The 16,499-nt window shown below is 44.2% G+C and overlaps 2 protein-coding genes across 49 annotated transcripts in view; one reads left to right on the forward strand and one right to left on the reverse strand.

The window, feature by feature from the left end:
- COMMD9 (COMM domain containing 9) overlaps positions 1-16,499 on the forward strand; it is a 1,186,740-nt gene that overhangs the window by 1,146,854 nt on the left and 23,387 nt on the right. Inside the window, exon 1 of one of the 48 annotated variants that reach the window (XM_050759457.1) lies at positions 7,957-7,960. The exons of the other annotated variants lie outside the window; for them this stretch is intronic. The gene's annotated coding sequence lies outside the window, so the exon portion shown is untranslated. Of the gene's footprint in view, positions 1-7,956; positions 7,961-16,499 lie in introns of those variants that run through there. 48 annotated transcript variants of the gene reach the window in all.
- Positions 1-16,499, reverse strand: part of PRR5L (proline rich 5 like) — a 182,120-nt gene that overhangs the window by 156,252 nt on the left and 9,369 nt on the right. The window lies entirely within an intron of this gene.

The following is a 16,499-nucleotide window of genomic DNA, read 5'->3' on the forward strand; positions in this document are numbered from 1 at the left end:
CTTTTCGGATAACAACCCTAGCTGTGGGCTGTTGCAAGGCAAAAACAGAGATTGCTCATGTGGGTACAGGAGCCCAAGCCCAAGGGACCAGCTGACCTCCCATCCAAGTTACATAAATAATTTACAGGGAACTTATTTCAGTTCCTTCTTGCCAACCACATGATTCAATTGAATTAGGTCCTCTTTAGTACCAGGTACTACACAAATAAACGAAAGAACTCATTACAGGGTATTTGAGACTAAGTTTCTACACTGCTCACTGTGAAACAGGCACCTTACCCATGTTAATTATTTAACCCTCACAATCCTATGAAGTAGAGATCTTGTAACAACCAGTTTACATCAGAGAAACTGAAGCACATAGAAGTTAAATAACTAGGTCAAAACCACACAGCTGTTAATAAGAGCACAGCTGGGACTTGAATTCAGGCAGTGTGGCTTCAGAGCCCATAATCTGAACCACTACACCAAACTGCCCAGTACATGCTGCCTCGAGTGTAGTGGACGGAGGAGAAATCAGCAATGGCAGTAATTGCAGTGCATTCTAACCTCCCATCTCTGGTTCCCAAATTGACCATGGGCAAGTCTATTTAGTATTCTTCCTCAAGGTAGATTGAACTGGCAATGCAGATAAGGTCAATCATGCTGTTACAACTACAGGTTGGCTGCTTTTGGAACCTCATTTTGAGGTGCGTGGCTTTTTCATACAGGAAAAGACATTGGGAATGAACTTGGACTCACAAGCCAGATGTCCAATCCCAGATCCCTCCATTCTTAGAGCATCTCTACCCCACTCCCCATTACATCGGTCATTGGCTCACCTGCTGCTTCAAAAGGAGACAGCATTTGGCTACCCAACAAAGCAAAGTGTCTCCAGCCAGAAGGTAGGGACCAGGACAAAAACCATCTTTGATATATCAAACATTTTTAAAACTTGAAACACACATAACTCTTTGAGCCCCGAATATTGGTAGAGCTTAAAACTTATTCCTCAAGGCAGGATGAAACATGTAATAATATAAAGGGTAGGAAATCCCCACTAGCATGGCTGATACCTGCTTTTTTCTCACCCCAACCAAGATTAAATCATCAAGAAGGAAACTTTAGGTACATATCTTGACCAATGTGTAATCTGGTTTTCTTTCTGTGAGACAGAAGACTGAGAACTAACAATTTGGTGCTTTTGAAGGTGGCGGTGAGGGGGTTCCTATTAGAAGAACTATTAACTTTTAGAGTTGTTTTTACAATGGCATTAAGCCATTTGCTTTGCAATTACACAGGGAATAAACATTGATAGGATGTTCTGTGAACACAGCTGCACACCGACATCTGGCATTGCCTCTGGAATCCTAGAGGATACATCTGTCAGTAAAGTGGCTCCTCTGGAGACCCACACACTCAGCCCTTGGAAGCTGGAATGGAAATGCAGCTGCTTCATCACACAGCAAAGTCAGAAAAGGGCAGGTTGCCCTGCCCAGGCTGAAAAACCATAGACTTGGTTCTACTTCAAGTAGAGGGTTCAGGGTCTGTGCTCCTCACCACAAAGATGACTCGAACTCATAAAAGCAAACACTAAAAGCTATTGAGCAACTACAATGGGCCAGACACTGTGCTGTGCACTCTGTATGCCATACTTCATAATAGCGAGGTGGGTAATAGCAGTATTCCTGTTTTACAAGGGAAGACAGAGGCTCAGAGAGGATGAACTAGGTACCTAAGCCCACATATTTAGCAAGTGGCAGAGCCAGGACTTGAACATTGGTTTATTCTGATGGAGGAGACCATGCTCTTATCCATCACCCTACACCACCTCTCAAGTGAGTGGCAATGAACAGCTGATCCAACAGATCATACAACACTGGCTCAGCCCTTAGCAGGCGTACTTCCCAAGCACCTACTTGGTGTAAAGCACACCTGCTGAGTGAAATGTAGACAGCACAGCAGTGCTGTGTTTAGCAGATGGAGATGGTAATCTCTACCTTCAGAGTACACAACCCCTGTTCTCTCATTTGTACTTTTCCATCTTTTCTTCCCCAACAATTTTTCCCTTTCCCAAAGTCATGGTAAGATACACTCAGATGACTCATGATCTGAGGAAAAAAGCAAGTATTTTCATCTTCCCCTCTTTGAGTCTTTCTCTAGATATCTAGGTATATACCGGCAATATATTTATGTGCTTCTCAAAAAATGGTATTCAGTAAAAATGCTCCCTCCCACCCAGGCCCCCATCTACCCTGTTCCTACTCCCAGGCCCTACCTATTCGTATTTTCTTGTGATTCTTTCCAAACTTCATGCATATACAAGACACTACAAATACGTTATCTCCTCTCACTCCTTCCCATTTTACTGGCACTTTTTTCATGTGAATATTCAAGGGGGCATCTTCATTCTCTTTTATAGCTACATAGAGTTATATTATATGGATTTACCATAATGTATTAATATTTAACCTTTCCCATATTAACAAACATTTTGATGGTCTCCAAGCTTTTGTTATTCATAAGTTGATACTTTGAATTCCTTAAATCCATACCTCAGTTGGCTAGAGCTCAGAGAGGAGAAAGATAGATAGACATCCAAAATTCCAACACTATTCGCCACTAAAAGCTCTGAGTAAAAAAGCAAAACATTCAGCAAAAGCCCCTGTGTGAAAAGATCTTACTATGCCAGGAGAGACTGCCATATCTACCTTTTCCCAAAGATCCCATTTCTCCTCAGCCCAGAAAAAAAAAAGTGACATCTTGAACTAGGTAACCCATACATAGAGCATTAGTGCTTAATGTCTTAGAGTTTTCATAAAAGTAATAAACCTCCCCGATTTTTTTACTATAACTTCAGATGGTTTGTTAAGATAATATAAAATTCAACCTGGCATAGCCTACCAACTCAAGAGGGGGCCAAGAAGGGAGGCCTTTGCTTCTTGGGCTGGGCCCGTTAGGAGCCAAGAAATAGCCCTCTCCACCAAGACATTTGCTCCCCCGGCTCTGCCCCAGCCAAGCCAGAGATGCTTGCCTGAAGTTGTGAAAATGTCGTGTTGGTGCTAGATATGTCACCAAGAGGTGGTATTTCTTCTTCTACGTCATTAAGGTTTTCACTAAAAACTGCTATGCCAAGCAGCCACACCTTAGAATGGGATTAGCACTGCATAAAATGAGAATTAAGAAACTTTAAATACCCTTGACATTCTTTCCTTCCCTAAACTCAATTGCTGCATTCTCAAGCTCTTCCTCCCTCCCGTTCTCCCCGTAATTGATTCTATGGGGTGCATTATGCTCATGCACATGGAAGGTCAGAAAATTCAGGATTGATGTTCCTGGGAACATTCTTTTTTTTTTTTTTTTTTTTTTTTTTTTTTGAGACGGAGTCTCACTGTGTCACCAGGCGGAGTGCAGTGGCGTGATCTCGGCTCACTGCAACCTCTGACTCCCTGGTTCGAGCGATTCTCTTGCCTCAGTCTCCCGAATAACTGGGATTACAAGCACATGCCACATGCCCAGCTAATTTTTGTATTTTTAGTAGAGACGGGGCTTCACCATGTTAGCCAGGATGGTCTCAATCTTCTGACCTCATGATCTGCCCACCTCGGCCTCCCAAAGTGCTGGGATTACAGGCGTAAACCACCCCGCCCAGCCCCTGGCAACATTCTTAACCAGTGACTAAGGAAGTTGCTGTATAAATACTGCAAGTCCTTTTCCTCTTGGGTGGGAGAACTCTGGGGTGCATGTTCCATGCTGGTTCTGGGAATCCCCTGGTAGGATTTAGCTTCAGTCACCCACATGGGTAATTTTCTTGACAATTCATCTTTTATTGGCTACTTTCCTTGCCCACCTAACATCCTTACTTGTGTAACGGTGTTCCCCTCACCTTCCAAAGAAATTACTTGCATTAGTATCCTTATCTCAGGGTCTGCTCCTGAGTGAATTCAAACTAAGAGGCTCTACTTCGCCCTTATTGAATGCTCTCTGGGTGGACTCTAACGGGCTCATTCTTATGAAAGTGTAAACAGCTCCTAGGGATCAGGGGAATGAGTTTCAAAGCAGAAATATACTTAAGGCAGTAGTTCTAAAGCAGTGGGCTGGACACACGAGAGTTCTTGACGGGCTTGCTGCCAAGTTTCGATCTAACGGTAAAATCTATTTTTGCAACAACTGATAGTACTTATTGTTATTCACTGTCAGACAGAGTTGTGAACTGAGAATACCCTTGGGGACAGAGTAAATTAGGGTACCATTTGCAGCACATATGAGTAAAGAAGCCCAGCATTATGTCAAGCCATGGAATGATGTTGTGTTCTTTTGAGAGGACACAACAGGCTTCCAGGTCAGGATGGTAAATTGCTCTGCTCTAATAGTGACATGGAGTCAAAGAATTGCCACCTAACTAACAGGATAATCATGGGTGATACACAGACACTTTGAGATATCATAGAACTGTAGAAGTGACTGTGTTGTCATTATGGTGGACTTTTTGAATATAGTTGAGTCTCTTCATCCTTTTAATCTTAGAAGTGTGCCAAACACACATACACAAAATCTTTAATGGTGGCTTTCAGATTACAGCCAGTGAGAGGGACCTGGGAGAAGGAGATGACAAGGAAACATTTTCAGAGACTTTGAAATCATATACCACCACCATCACCATCATCCCCACTACCACCACCCCCATTATCCCACTACCACCACCAATATCATCCTCACTACCACCACCCATCATTCTCACTACCAACACCCATCATCCTCACTACCAACACCATCCATCATCCCCACTACCACCACCCATCATCCCCACTACCACGATCACCATCATCCCACTACCACCACCCATCATCCCCACTACCACCACCACCATCGTCCCCACTACCACCACCACTATCGTCCCCACTACCACCACCACTATCGTCCCCACTACCACCACCACCATCGTCCTCACTACCACCACATCCATCATCCCCACTACCACCACCACCATCATCCCCACTACCACCACCACCCATCATCCTCACTACCACCACCACCATCATCCCCACTACTACCACCATCATCCCCACTACCACCACCACCCATCATCCTCACTACCACCACCACCATCATCCCCACTACCACCACCACCCATCATCCTCACTACCACCACCACCCATCATCCTCACTACCACCACCACCATCATCCTCACTACCACCACCACCCATCATCTCCACTACCACCACCACCATCATCCCCACTACCATCACCACTCATCGTCCCCACTACCACCACCACCATCATCCCCACTACCACCACCACCCATCGTCCTCACTACCACCACCATCATCCCCACTACCACCACCACCATCATCCCCACTACCACCACCACCCATTGTCCTCACTACCACCACCATCATCCTCACTACCACCACCACCATCATCCTCACTACCACCACCCATCATCCCCACTACCACCACCATCCACATTTGTAGAGTGTTTGTGCCATATCAGTTGTTTTCAAATGAGGCTGCAAGCAACTCTAAGGGCTCTGAGAAGGAACCTGGGAGGTTCCGCCAACTATAAAAGACTTGGGTCCAAAATGAGGAATGTTGAAACTAACTGTGATATTCAACTCTCAGGTTTACTTGTTGATTTTGTTTGAAAAAAAATCCTATCACTAAATGTACAGTTTGAAAACCATAGATAAGCCTGGTCATTTTATTCTTAAAACTACCCCTAACTTGCAGGTGAGGAAAGTAAAGCTGAGAGAAATTAAATGACATGCCTGAAGCCACAGACTAGACGTGAGCTAAACTGTAGTACACAGCTGTGGTCCCAAAGCCTCACCATGTCCAGTGCTCTTTCTTCTATATTATACTACATTTGAGTATTGATGATGAAACACATGGTTTAGTAATTTCTTGGCCTTGACGCTTGTTTTGGTGAGAATAGGTCAGAAAACAGTTTATAGAAAGTTCTTAGAATTTAGGCTGCTCCAAGAAACTCACCAAAACAACTCCAAGTCATTCCTTCCCTGAGCCATATCTAACACTTGTTATTCCAGGAGCTGCTTCAATGAGACATATTCTCACAGCTTGTCTAATGTGTCTACACTGTCCATACACTTTGCTGAATGCCCTCCAATTTCACCTGTATCAATCTACTATTGCTGCAATACTGCTGCAAAATAAAAACTTTGTGACTGAGGAAAATAAGACTTTTTTTTTCTCACTTACAGATCTGCAGGTTGACTAGGGCAATTCTGCCTTAGTTCAGGTTTGTGTCTGTTGCATGTGACTAATTCTAGAGCACAGGGAGAAAGGGCAGTGGCTACCCAAGTTATGCTCTTCTCTTGGCTGTCAGAACAGCAGAAGGCCAAGCCAAACAGTGCAAGTATTGTTTAGAGCCTCTAACAGAGTTACATCTGATCACACTACGTTGACCAGAATAAGTCAATGCCCAAGCCCAGAGTCAGTGACACAGGAAGTGTACTGTGTCCCAAGGTAGAAGGGAAGTGAGTGAAGATTTACTGAACAATACCTCAATCTATCACATCAGCTAAAAATGTGATTCCCATAAAGGGAGGTCAAACAGGTCTTTCCAAAGTCCTCTAAATTGAAAATGTAATACTATTAATCAAATTAGTCCTATAAGCTGCCAGGAGGAGACCATCCCAAAGGGACCTTCCCTGAGGGACCTGGGGGAATGTGTAATGGCACTCTTCCAGGCTAGAGACAGCAAGGTAGAAATTATCTAGTGGAGACCGTGGCATTTAAAAAACCAACTACTTCACTTCTAAAAACCTGCCCCAAACCAAACTTTCAAATCCCCTTTAGAAGACGGGTCCTGAAGACAGAGAGAAAGAGCAGATGTGGGTGACTTATACTCTCCATCCTCCAAAATCAATTTCTAGCAATGGAAGTCTTGGCAAAGATACAGAACAGCACGGCAGCTAAAAACAGGCTACCGAGTTTCACAAATGCATGTCTGCGTCTCTACTAATGCTGGACACATTGGTTCTTCCTTCCAACTCCACAGCATCCATTTCCCCTCTTTCTTCGTAATAAAATCCCAATTTTTCTCAGGAAACATTCCTCCTCAGGGGACAATGACCCACCTCCAGCACAAACCCCAGGGACAGACCTAGAGGGAATTCCATTCACTTCGCCAATGATTGGTTCCCAAGTAGGTAAGTGACCTAGATTGGGCCAATGAGACACACAGTGTGCCTGTGGGGGAAAGTTTGCTAGAAGGAAGGGAAAGGGATTTCAGGAAAATGTTTCCTCACTCCAAGGAGAAAACCCTAGGAAGAAACTGTCCCTCTCTTCTTCCCCTGGACGTAGCAAAGGGAAATGTGGGGGGTACTTTTATTTTTTAAACATTACACAATTGTTACATGTTCTTTTCTAGCACTGTGAGAACATAGAGATAAGCAATACAAGAAAAGGAAGAGGAAGTTCACACCTGATCCCATCGCCCAAAGAAATCACTGTGAACACTTGTGCCTATTCTTTCAGACTTTTTTTTGTTGGTGGCTGCCTCGAGAAGGAAACGAAAGAGGAAAAACGGGTATCCTCATGCACTACTTCTGGGAGGGTGCATTGGCTTGGTCTTCTGCTATTCCAAATGTCACTGCTAGTGCCCTATTTCTGCCTGAGGATGTAAGCAACAGGAAGATGGCAGACCGGAGAGGTAGAAAGAAGAGGCACCCTGAGGACATTGCTGAGCTGCCAAATCAACCTTCCCTGAAGCTTGCCCTATGTCCTCACTTTTAAATGAGATAATAAAATATCCTTGTTGATACTCTCGACTTGAAGTTGAAGGCGTCTTAACAGTATCTACCTCTGCCACTTCCTAGCAGTCTGCCTTTGAGTAAGCCGCTTAATTTCCTTAACTTCATTTTTGCGCCAGTACCTCTGTCATAGAATTGTGAGAAGTGAATGACAAGGCATATGAAGCATTTGCAAACTTGTTGTGTCTAGTAGCTGGTAAGGGGGGAATATCTCACAGTATGATTTTTATTACAGGGATTTTTGGTGCCTTCTAGCAAGAAAGTACAGGTCTGGGAAAGTAACTGCAGTTTCCGCACCTCCTTCATGTTTAGGTTTGTCGCCCCCTGGCTGTTTCTTCTAGAAATTTACCAGAAAAACTGTCACAATGGGAAGGGCTCCTGTCCTTTTTAGGGTGTGGCAATAAGGGTCTTCTGTAGTCATGACTACCAACCCTGTGAGTGGGTAGGAGCCTCAAGAAGAGATGTGGGGGGTGCTTTTATTTTTTAAACATTATACAACTATTCTATGTTCTTTTTTTTAGCACTATGAGAAAATAGAGATAAGCAATACAGGAAAAGGAAGTGCACACCTGATCCCATCACCCAGTGAAATCACTGTGAACACTTGTGTATATTCTTTCAGACTTTTATGGTGGTGGTTGCTTTGTAAAGGAAACGGAAAGAGAAAAAAACTGGTATCCTCATGCACTGCTTCTTGGAGGGTGCATTGGTAAAGCCTTTATTAGAAGGCAACTTTGCAAGATGATTAAAAAATAATAATAATGCACCTCCCCTTTTGCTCAGCAATTCTGTTTCTAGAAATCCATCCCCTGGAAGCAATAACGAAGGTAGTAGGTACATAGATTCAAAGTGCCAGCACCCACTGCTCACAAAGCAAAGACTTGGGACCAACCTAAATGTCCATCAATGATAGACTGGATTAAGAAAATGTGGCATATATACACCATGGAATACTATGCAGCTATAAAAAAGGATGAGTTCATGTCCTTTGCAGGGACATGGATGAAGCTGGAAACCATCATGCTCAGCAAACTATCACAAGGACAGAAAACCAAACACTGCATGTTCTTACTCATAGGTGGGAACTGAACAATGAGATCACTTGGACACAGGGCAGGGAACATCACACACCAGGGCCTGTTGTGGGGTGGGGGGTTAGGGGAGGGATAGCATTAGGAGAAATACCTAATGTAAATGATGAGTTGATGGGGGCAGCAAACCAACATGGCTCATGTATACCTATGTATCAAACCTGCACATTGTGCACATGTACCCTAGAATTTAAAGTATAATAATAATAAAAATGGTACATATACATAATGGAGTACTATTCAGCCATAAAAAAGAATGAGATCCTGTCCTTTGCAAGGAGATTCCTGGCTAAGTGACATAAGCTACGCCCAAAAAGACAAAGTGCCAGCACCTTTCTACACACCTTATGTAATTCAGTCAGTCCTCACAGCAATCTTACTTTATTTAATAACAGCTTTATTGAAATATAATTCATATACTAACTTAGTCCATTTAAACTGCTATAACAAAATGCCATAAACTGAATGGCTTATCAACAACAGAAATTTGTTTCTTACAGTTTTGGAGGCTGGGAAGTCTTAGATCAAAGCACTGGCAGATTCACTGTCTATTGAGGGCCCACTTTCTGGTTTATAGATGGTACTTTCTTGCTGTGTCCTCACGGTGGAAGGGGTGAGGGGTCTCTCTCTAGCCTTCTAAGTAATGGCAATAATCTCATTCAGGAGGGCCCCACCCTTATGATCTAATCACCTCCAAAACATCATCACATTAGTAATTAGGTTTCAGTAGATGAATTTCAGGGGGACGTAAACATTCAGACCATAGAACCTACCATACAATTCAACCATTTAAAATATACAATTCAATGGCTTTTAGTATATTCACAGATAGGTGCAACCATCACCACAGCAAATTTTAGAACGTTTTTATCACCCCAGAAAGGAAACTTCATACCCATTAACAGTCACTCTCCATTTCCTCCCTTCCCACTCACCCCCAGCCCCTAAAAACCACTTATCTACTTTCCGTCATTATACATTTGGCGATTCTGGACATTTCATATAAATGGAATCATGTAATATGTAGCTTTTTATGACTGGCTTCTTGCACTTAGCATAACGTTTCAAAGGTCATCCATGTTGGATCCTGTATCAGTACTTCATATCTTTTTAATGTGAAATAATATTCCTGTGTGTGAATATGCCAAATTTTGTTTATCTCTTCATTAGTTGATGAACAGTTGTGTTGTTTCCACCTTTTGGCTATTATGAATAATGCTGCTCTGAACATTTCTAAACGAACTTTTGTGGCAACATGTGTTTTTATTTCTCTTGAGTATATACCTATGAGTGGAACTGCTGGGTTAAATTGTAACTCTGTGTTAACCTTTTGGGGTACGCCCAGACTGTTTACAAAGCAGCTGCATCATTTTATATTCCCACCAGCAGCGCATGAGGGTTCCAATTTCTCCATGTCTTCACTCACACTTGTTATCTATTTTTAAAAATTATATCCATCCCAGTGAGTGTAAAGTGCGCCTCATCATGGTTTTCATTTGCTTTTCTCTGATGGCTAGAGGGAGATTATTATCATTACTTTCAATGTACAGATGAGGAAACTGAGGCACAGAGAGGTTAATTTATATATCATGACTTAGTAAGTGTCCAAAATTGTGGGTGTACAACAGTACATGCAGAAGGAAGTTCGCTGTAACACTATTTGTGAAAAGAAAAATTAGAACTGTATGTTTACTAGCAGGGGTTTATCCCTGCAGAGAACCGTTATGCAACTATCAAAGAATGAGGAAGGATCATTCATGCTGACACGGAATGAGCTCCAAGACATACTGTTAGTGAAAAAACCCAGCCACAGAATCATATGTACAGCACACACCTGTTTGTGTTAATACATACATGGATTGGAAGGCTCCTCACCAAACTGTTCACAACATCCCCTAAAACAAAAGCTCCATGAGAGCAGGGATTTTTGTCATTTGGCATATGGTGAATGGCTGTATTGCCAACCTTCAAGCAACAGCACAGAATAACAGCTGAATCTGTTGTTAAATGAACAATTCCTTGAGACAGAGGAATGGAAGGCAGGAATATATGTAGATGAACTCATTTTATTCTGCAGACCCATGTCCTCTATACATGAATTCATGTAGTAGTTATATTATTTTTGACACAGAAAAAAATAATGAGGAATTCTTGAGGCCTTTAGCAAGAAAAAGATGAGGTCCCCAGAGAGTTGGTATATGACTGAGGAATGGCCTCAGTCTCTTCTGAGGATGCTATGAGGACCCTCCTGGGCCACAATGTCCCTCATTTCAAGTGAGTGTAGCTCTCACCCAGCTGAGCTCCACCTCTTAGGGTTGAATTGGGGGTGATTAGCTGGTGGAGCAGACACAGGCCTGCTCCTGCCCTGCTGGACATCCCACCCTGATCAATAAGCTACTCTTCCAGTTAACAGGAATCCAATGTTGGGATGCTAGCAGTGAATCTTGTTTTCACGCCTGAGAAGATCTTAAAAATCAATAAGTATTAGAGGGACATGACCATGTGTTGTTCGTTCTATTGTTTTTTCAATATTTGTTTAATTTTTCATTGCGGTTAAGCCCTCTGAAGAGGCCCAAGGATCAAGGGCTTCTTGTGAGACACAGGCAGGTGCATATGTCACATCACTCAAGGCTAATGGCAGTTTAGGGACTTGAGAGACAATTAGGGAAGGGACCAGGAGCTGTGGTTTGACTCTGTTTTGCCAGTGAAGTCAGGATAAAGGAAGGATCTATATTTTACAACAGGTGCAGATTACAAAATTCAAACAGTGAAAATGGCAAGTTGCACCAAAAATAAGGATTAGCGGAAGCCAGGAAAGAGATATGTAGGTTGGGTGGACAACAGGCTGCTCCTCACAGCTGAAGGGGATGTTATGGGTCTGATAACGTCTTCTCGATTTTTTTTTTACGAGCAAGGTATCTCCACATTCTCTTACTCTAGCCCTTTTCTCATGCCAAGAAGGCACAGAGTTAGGTGTTCAGTGGGGTATGATTGGGCATTGTCTTTGACTTCCCCTGACACAACTCTTCAAGTGCCCAGTCCTATTGATTTCACTCCAAAGTAACTTTCTATTACATCTATTTCTCTCCATCACCACTGTCATTGTTTTAGTTCAAGTCACCATCACCTTGAGTCTGGACGTGTATGGTTGCTTCCGAAGCTGTCTTCCTGTCTTGAGGAAGAGTCCTACTTCCCTCCACTTCCTTCTCCACACAGAGAGAGACTAAACTCGAGAGGCAATGTTGCCTTGTCATTAGGGCAGCGTGGGCTCTGGAGCCAGGATGACTGGCCTCGAATCCTGACTCCTCCAGATATGTGATGTTGAGCAAGTGACTTCACTCTTCTGTGCCTTGGCTGGCTTCTCTCTTAAATAGGGGTGCTAATCTGCACATACTTGATAAAGGCACAGTGAGGATTAGGCAAACTCATATAGATGAAGTGCTTAAAACAGGGGCTGCCAGATCCTAGCAGGTGCACACACATGAGCCAGCATCTTTCTTTCTTATTTTCATTTTTATTTTGAGACAGAGTCTTGCTCTGTTGCCCAGGCTGGAGTGCAGTGCACTGCAACCTCCACCTCCCAGGTTCAAGCAATTATTGTGCCTCAGCCTCCTGAGTAGCTGGGATTACAGGTGCCCACCACCATGCCCAGCTAATTTTTTGTGTTTAGTAGAGATGGGTTTTTGCCATGTTGCCCAGGCTGGTCTCGAACTCCTGAGCTCAAGTGATCTGCCTGCCTCAGCCTCCCACAGTGCTAGGATTACAGGCCTGAGCCACCGCACCCGGCTGAGCCAGCATCTTTCTGAAATGCAGTCCCCTAGTTATGCTGTCATTGGGACAAAGTCCAAACTCCCCCATACTCCTTATAAGACTCTGTAGGACCTGCCTACCTTTCTCTTCCCATCTCTTAGTGACTCTGCTTCACATTTGGCACTCACGTTAAATGCCTTTTTGTTCCTCTAGCAAGACAGGTCAGCAGGCCTACACACAGGCTGTTCCCTCTCTGCCTCGTACATTCTCCCCAAAATTCTTCCCCATCCCCACTTCAAGGATCATTCGTCTTCAGGTCTTAGGTGCTGTTTTCTTTAGAAGCATCCCTCATGCATCGAATTCTGATTAGGGGCCCTTCATTGTGTTCCTATGGTACCCTTACCTCCCATCAATGCGCTTGCTACTTTGTATCTTCCAGTTTTTACTACAAAATATTTCACACAGAAAAGCCAAAAGCAGAGTACAGTACACTCTCAACCATTGGTAACGTTTTGCCATCTTTGCTCATTCTCTCTCTTTCTGTCTCTCCTTCTCTGTGTATGTATTTATTTTGTTTCCAAGTAAATTACAGACATGACATTTCACTCCTAAATATTCCAGCTTGTATCTCCCCAAAAGAAAAAAAGATGAGGGGGTATTCTCCCACCTAAAACATAATACTTCCATCACACCTTAAAAAATTAATAATTCTCGGCCGGGCGCGGTGGCTCAAGCCTGTAATCCCAGCACTTTGGGAGGCCGAGACGGGCGGATCACGAGGCCAGGAGATCGAGAGACGATCCCGGCTAACATGGTGAAACCCCGTCTCTACTAAAAAATACAAAAAAACTAGCCGGGCGAGGTGGCGGGCACCTGTAGTCCCAGCTACTCGGGAGGCTGAGGCAGGAGAACGGCGTAAACCTGGAAGGCGGAGCTTGCAGTGAGCTGAGATCCGGCCACTGCACTCCAGCCTGGGTGACAGAGCAAGACTCCGTCTCAAAAAAAAAAAAAAAAAGAAAAAAAATTAATAATTCTCTAATATCACTGAATGCTTGGTCTACATTCAAATTTTCCCAGTCATTTTTCAATTCCCTCTTAGGGTCTTCCTGCTCCATTGCATTTAATTGCTCCTTCATTGGCCCAAGGGCTCTGTGAGGAACAGAAGGTGTCCCCTCTGCTCTCCTCTCCCAGCATGCAGCTCAGGGTAGCCCCTCCGTATATTTATTGAAAGAAAGGACAACCTTCCAACCCCCCGCCACGCCCCACTTCCTCCAGCTGGGGAGGGTCCTTGGCCCCTACACACACACTGACTCGTCATGGCATAGCATCCCTTCTGTGGTTCAAGTCGGAAACCTGAAAGACATTCTAGACTGACCCCTCCCTTAGGTGGCTGCCACTCTCTCCAGCTTAACCCCTCCCAGGGCTTCGGTTCTGCCCTTCATCTTCCCTCACCCCTCTCCCTGAGCCTTGACACCTCTGATGCTCAAGTGTGTCCCCGTCCTGCATCAGAGTTCCCTTTAAAAGACAAACCCACTCTGGTCACAACTCTGCTTCAAACCCTTCTGTGGCCCTCCCAGGGCCCAGCCCGCCCACCAAGTTCCAATCCAGCAGCTCTTCCACCTTCTTCCCCCTCCCTCTTCTGACCCCTGCCCTCCCTTGACCCCTGGCCTGTGCTTGAGCATCTCAAAAACATCCATAGGTCTCCAAGCACACCATGCTTTTCCATGCCTCTGCGCCCTCTCCCTGAACCACCCGCCTCCAGTGCTTTACCTTCCTCTGAGAACTGGAGAGAAGCTCAGACATCATTTTTCCCAGGGCCCATTCAATGACCTGCCCTTTCCTGGCAGAGAGCCCACAAAAGCCTTGGGCACAATAAATGTTCGTTAAATAACTGCTGAGTGGGTGAACAGAAAATATCATCCTCCCCTTCCTCCCTGGATAGAGGCAGCTGCAGCTCCAGCCCATCCCAGGCCTGTGCCCTAGGCCCCAACTTCAGCCCAGCCCAACCCAGCCCAGCTCTGTGCGGCTGCCAGATGAACCTGACACAGCCTTGGCAGGCAGCCTCTGAACCACTGCCAGGCCCATATGTAGCTTTCCCTTTCCTAAGGAAGAATGGGCAACAACAGGCTTGGGTTTTTTTATTTGTGAAAAAAATAAATAAAAATCTAAACAAAAAAGAGGGTTTTTTTTTTTTTTAAATAGCTTTATATTTGGAAATCCTCTTTAAGTAAAGTACCTCCTGGGAGCTAGAAGGTGAGATGATATGGCCCCTTCTGCCTTGAATAAAATTCTCAGAATGCAATATTGCTGATACAGTTTGAATGTTTGTATCCTCCAAATCTCATGTTGAAATGCGAATGCCAGCGTTGGAGGTGGGGTCTAGTGGGACATGTTTGGGTCATGGGGGCAGATCCTTCCTGAATGACTTGTTGCTGCCCTGATGATAATGGAGTGAGTTCTTACTCTGTAAGTTCACAAGAGAGCTGGTTGTTTAAAAAGAGCCTGGCACTGTCTTGCACCCTTTCTTGCCGTGTGACATGCTCCCCACTCACCTTCTGCCATGAGTAAAAGCTCCCTGAGGCCACACCAAAAGCTGAGCAGATGCAAGTGCCATGCTTGTACAGCCTGCAGAAACGTGAGCCTAATAAACCTCTTTCCTTTAAAAATTACCCAGTCTCAGGTATTCCTTTACAGCAACACAAAACAGACTAACAGAATTGCCTTTATGCATTTCTACAAAAAAAAAAAAGATATTTCACTTGAACTTCATTATTCTGCTGATTAAATTATACTGGGGCAGGAATGGAGGACTTTCAAGCAGTCAAAGAACTTTCCTGGTTACATAGAGGTCATCTCACAACATACCCAAGAAAGCTCCTGATACGCCTGTCCTCCTGTTGCCAGCCCCTGCATCACAAGTGGTGCAAGAGGAGATGAAGTGTGGTGGTTTGTTTTGTTTTGTTTTGTTTTTTACCTTTATAGCTTTCTGCTGAGAAGAAAATGTTTTACCAGCACAAACCAAACTACTCCAGTAGGTAAAAGCTCTAAGAAGCCTAGATGATGAAGGCCCAGAGAAGTAAATAATGAAGTGGGCTAAAGCTTGAATCTCTACTCCCCTCCCTGCACTCACTGAATAATCTCTTCTGGGTGAATTTGTTAACCTTTCTGAGCTCCAGATTCCTCTTCCACATGTAGAAGTACTCCTAGGGTTCTTTATGAAAACTAAATGAGATGTTGTTTGTGTAGTGGGATGTAAAAATGACTATGGTCTCAGTTCGGGTAATGCCAAGGACAAAAGACATGTTTCAAAGTGAGCTGTGACACCGAGGCCATCAAGCAGGGATGATAAAATAAGTGGCATGAAGCTGGTTTCCCTCTTACCTGACCACCTCCAGCCCACAAAGAAGGTTGGGTGAGGAGAACAGTTGGTGGCATAGAGGATGAATTTTGGAGACAGCAATAGGTGCACTCCAAGTCCCAATTGTCCACGACCCACCCTCCAACAGTGGCCTCCAAGACGCTGTGTCCCTGGAGGTTGACTGTCACTGAGGGCTGATGTCTGAATCATGTCTGTGAATCCCAAAATACAAGAGACATGGAGTGATCAGCTGGAGTGAGAAGAACGTGGTAGCTCTGGATTCCCTGGGATAATGGAACTTGAGTATTTTCCATAAACCAGAGACGTACCGTGGCCAACCTGTGGGATGTGTAGGTCCTTCTGACAGGGACCACCAGGAGGAATGGAAATTTACCTTCAGAAAAAAGCTGACAGCACTTGTTGTGGCCTGAACTATCCTCCCAAAATTTATATGATGCAGCCCTAACCCCCAGGACCTCAGAATGTGACTGTATTTGGAAGCAGGACCTTTAAAAAATGTGATTAAGTTAAAATGAGGCCCTTAG

The sequence above is a fragment of the Macaca thibetana genome, chromosome 14 (genome assembly GCF_024542745.1).
Source record: "Macaca thibetana thibetana isolate TM-01 chromosome 14, ASM2454274v1, whole genome shotgun sequence".
In the NCBI taxonomy this organism is placed as follows: domain Eukaryota; kingdom Metazoa; phylum Chordata; class Mammalia; order Primates; family Cercopithecidae; genus Macaca; species Macaca thibetana.